The sequence below is a fragment of the Rutidosis leptorrhynchoides genome, chromosome 4 (assembly GCF_046630445.1).
Source record: "Rutidosis leptorrhynchoides isolate AG116_Rl617_1_P2 chromosome 4, CSIRO_AGI_Rlap_v1, whole genome shotgun sequence".
Lineage (NCBI taxonomy): Eukaryota > Viridiplantae > Streptophyta > Magnoliopsida > Asterales > Asteraceae > Rutidosis > Rutidosis leptorrhynchoides.
The window spans coordinates 342,233,354-342,238,362 of record NC_092336.1 but is presented as its reverse complement, the minus strand read 5'-3'; positions in this window follow the sequence as shown (position 1 = coordinate 342,238,362).

Genomic DNA, 5,009 nt, shown 5'->3' with positions numbered 1-5,009 from the left:
CGTTTACCAAATCGAACAACGCCTTTCCAAGGTGAAACCTTAAGCATGACCATTTCTCCAATTTCAAACTCTATATCTTTTCTTTTACTGTCCGCGTAGCTCTTTTGTCGACTCTGGGCTGTTTTCAATCTTTGTTGAATTTGGATGATTTTCTCGGTAGTTTCTTGTATTATCTCCGGACCCGTAATCTGTCTATCCCCCACTTCACTCCAACAAATCGGAGACATGCACTTTCTACCATAAAGTGCTTCAAACGGCTCCATCTCAATGCTTGAATGGTAGCTGTTGTTGTAGGAAAATTCTGCTAACGGTAGATGTCGATCCCAACTGTTTCCGAAATCAATAACATATGCTCGTAGCATGTCTCCAAGCGTTTGTATCGTCCTTTCGCTCTGCCCATCAGTTTGTGGATGATAGGCAGTACTCATGTCTAGACGAGTTCCTAATGCTTGCTGTAATGTCTGCCAGAATCTTGAAATAAATCTGCCATCCCTATCAGAGATAATAGAGATTGGTATTCCATGTCTGGAGACAACTTCCTTCAAATACAGTCGTGCTAACTTATCCATCTTGTCATCTTCTATTATTGACAGGAAGTGTGCTGATTTGGTGAGACGATCAACTATTACCCAAATAGTATCAAAACCACTTGCAGTCCTTGGCAATTTAGTGATGAAATCCATGGTAATGTTTTCCCATTTCCATTCCGGGATTTTGGGTTGTTGAAGTAGACCTGATGGTTTCTGATGCTCAGCTTTGACCTTAGAACACGTCAAACATTCCCCTATGTATTTAGCAACATCGGCTTTCATACCTGGCCACCAAAAATGTTTCTTAAGATCCTTGTACATCTTTCCCGTTCCAGGATGTATTGAGTATCTGGTTTTATGAGCTTCTCTAAGTACCGTTTCTCTCATATCTCCAAATTTTGGTACCCAAATCCTTTCAGCCCTATACCGGGTTCCATCTTCCCGAATACTAAGATGCTTCTCCGATCCTTTGGGTATTTCATTCTTTAAATTTCTCTCTTTTAAAACTCCTTGTTGCGCCTCCTTTATTTGAGTAGTAAGGTTATTGTGAATCATTATATTCATAGATTTTACTCGAATGGGTTCACTGTCCTTTCTACTCAAGGCGTCGGCTACCACATTTGCCTTCCCCGGGTGGTAACGAATCTCAAACTCGTAATCATTCAACAAGTCAATCCACCTACGCTGCCTCATGTTCAGTTGTTTCTGATTAAATATGTGTTGAAGACTTTTGTGGTCGGTATATATAATACTTTTGACCCCATATAAGTAGTGCCTCCAAGTCTTTAATGCAAAAACAACCGCGCCTAATTCCAAATCATGAGTCATATAATTTTGCTCGTGAATCTTCAATTGTCTAGACACATAAGCAATCACCTTCGTCCGTTGCATTAATACACAACCGAGACCTTGCTTTGATGCGTCACAATAAATCACAAAATCATCATTCCCTTCAGGCAATGACAATATAGGTGCCGTAGTTAGTTTTTTTTTCAATAATTGAAACGCCTTCTCTTGTTCATCCTTCCATTCAAATTTCTTCCCTTTATGCGTTAATGCAGTGAAGGGTTTTGCTATTTTGGAGAAATCTTGGATGAATCTTCTGTAGTAACCAGCCAATCCTAAAAATTGACGTATATGCTTCGGAGTTTTTTGGGGTTTCCCACTTTTCAACGGTTTCGACCTTTGCCGGGTCCACCTGGATACCTTCTTTGTTCACTATGTGGCCGAGGAATTGAACTTCTTCCAACCAAAATGCACACTTTGAAAACTTAGCGTACAGTTTTTCTTTCCTCAATACTTCTAGCACTTTTCTCAAATGTTCTTCGTGCTCTTGATCATTCTTTGAGTAAATAAGTATGTCATCGATGAAAACAATGACAAAATTTTCAAGATATGGCCCACACACTCGGTTCATAAGGTCCATGAACACAGCTGGTGCGTTAGTCAATCCAAACGGCATAACCATAAACTCGTAATGACCATAACGCGTCCTAAAAGCAGTTTTTGGAATATCATACTCCTTTACTCGCATTTGATGATATCCAGAACGTAAATCGATCTTCGAATAAACCGACGAGCCTTGTAGTTGATAAAATAAGTCATCAATTCTCGGCAGTGGATAACGGTTTTTGATGGTAAGTTTGTTCAACTCTCTGTAGTCAATACACAACCTAAATGTACCATCCTTCTTCTTGACAAACAAAACAGGAGCTCCCCATGGTGATGTGCTTGGTCGAATGAAACCGCGTTCTAATAGTTCTTACAGTTGGCTTTGCAGTTCTTTCATCTCGCTGGGTGCAAGTCTATAAGGAGCACGAGCTATTGGTGCAGCTCCTGGTACAAGATCTATTTGAAATTCAACAGATCGATGTGGAGGTAGTCCCGGTAATTCTTTCAGAAATACATCGGGAAATTCTTTTGCAACGGGAACATCATTGATGCTCTTTTCTTCAGTTTGTACTTTCTCGACGTGTGCTATAACCGCATAGCAACCTTTTCATATTAGTTTTTGTGCCTTCAAATTACTAATAAGATGTAGCTTCATGTAGCCCTTTTCTCCGTACACCATTAAGGGTTCTTCTTCTTCTCGTACAATGCGAATTGCATTTTTATAACATGCGATCTCTGCTTTCACCTTCTTCAGCCAGTCCATGCCAACTATTACATCAAAACTCCCTAACTCTACTGGTATCAAATCAATCTTAAATATTTCGCTACCCAGTTTAATTTCTCGATTCCTGCATATATTATCTGCTGAAATTAATTTACCGTTTCCTAATTCGAGTAAAAATTTACTATCCAACGGCGTCAATGGACAACTTAATTTAGCACAAAAATCTCTACTCATATAGCTTCTATCCGCACCCGAATCAAATAAAACGTAAGCAGATTTATTGTCAATAAGAAACGTACCCGTAACAAGCTCCGGGTCTTCCTGTGCCTCTGCCGCAATAATATTGAAAACTCTTCCGCGGCCTTGTCCATTCGTGTTCTCCTGGTTCGGGCAATTTCTAATAATGTGGCCAGGTTTTCCACATTTATAACAAACTACATTGGCATAACTTGCTCCGACACAACTTGTTCCGCCATTACTCGTTCTGACACCATTTGTTCCTTTCGTTCTGTTAACCCCTGGTCAGTAGACCTCACACTTCGCCGCGCTATGACCATTTCTTTTACACTTGTTGCAAAATTTGGTGCAGAACCCCGAGTGATACTTTTCACACCTTTGGCATAGCTGCTTGTTGTTGTTGCGGTTGTTATTATTGTTGGGATGATTGTTGTAGTTGCTGTTGTTGTTGTTGTTGTTGTTATTTTTGTTGTTGTTGTTGTTGTTGTTGTTGTTGGGCCGTTTGTTGTAGTTGCGATTGATGTTGCGATTGTTGGGATAATTGTTGCGATTATTATTGTAATTGTTGTTGTTGTTGTATTGGTGATTCTTATCACCGTTTTCCTCCCACTTTCTTTTGACTTGCTTCACATTGGCCTCTTCAGCCGTCTATTCTTTAATTCTTTCCTCAATCTGGTTCACTAGTTTGTGAGCCATTCTACATGCCTGTTGTATGAAGGCGGGCTCGTGTGAACTTATATCTTCTTGGATTCTTTCCGGTAATCCTTTCACAAACGCGTCGATCTTCTCTTCCTCATCTTCGAACGCTCCCGGACACAATAGGCACAATTCTGTGAATCGTCTTTCGTACATGGTAATATCAAATACTTGGGTTCGTAACCCTCTAAGTTCTGTCTTGAGCTTATTGACCTTAGTTCTGGGACGGTACTTCTCGTTTATCAAGTGCTTGAATGCTGACCACGGTAGTGCGTACGCATCATTTTGTCCCACTTGCTCTAGATAGGTATTCCACCATGTTAACGCAGAACCTGTGAAGGTATGCATAGCGTACTTCACTTTGTCCTCTTCAGTACACTTACTTATGGCAAACACCGATTCGACCTTCTCGGTCCACCGTTTCAATCCGATCGGTCCTTCGGTTCCATCAAATTCTAAAGGTTTGCAGCTAGTGAATTCTTTGTAGGTGCATCCTACACGATTTCCTATACTGCTAGATCCAAGGTTATTGTTGGTATGTAGTGTAGCCTGTACTGCGGCTTTGTTTGAAGCTAGAAAAGTACGGAATTCCTCTTCATTCATATTCACGGTGTGTCGAGTAGTCGGTGCCATTTCCTTCAAAATAGTCAAATGGAACAAGTTAATCATACAGAATATTAAGAGTAGTTAATAGTATTTCGTAGCATAATATGAACTCATTTATAAAAGCTTTTTCTTCATATTAGCGTTTTATAAGTTTAAATTCGGGTAGTACCTACCCGTTAAGTTCATACTTAGTAGCTAATATACAATTCAACTACTACAATTCTATATGAAAAACTGATTATAATAATATTTCGCGTTCAAACTTTTATATAATATTTTACAAACTTACAATACCGCTTATTTTACATAAAGCATGAAATATAGCACACAATAACTTTAATACAAGATAGTTGTGAATATAATTCTAGCTAGTACACAAGTCGTTCAGTAAAGGCAATAAAGACACGTAATTCATACGTCCAGAAACAAGTCATGCATTCTGGTTTTACTAGGACTACTTCCCATCCTTGGTCTTGTGGAACATAACCGTTATGGCCGTTGATAAGACAGCGTGTTTTAACGTCATCAAAGGGACGAGGGTTACGTAATGACCAACAGTCTCGTAATAACCTAAAAACCTCATTTCTTACCCCAATTACCGACTCCGTCACTTGTGGGAACGTTTTGTTTAATAGTTGTAGCCCGATGTTCTTTTTCTAACTTTGGTGAGAAGCGAACATTACTAACCCGTAAGCATAGCATGCTTCTTTATGTTGCATGTTAGCCGCTTTTTCTAAATCATGAAGTCCTATATTCGGATACCTTGAGTCAAAATAATTTCTTAACCCATTGCGTAAAATAGCATTTGGGTTCCCCGCAATATA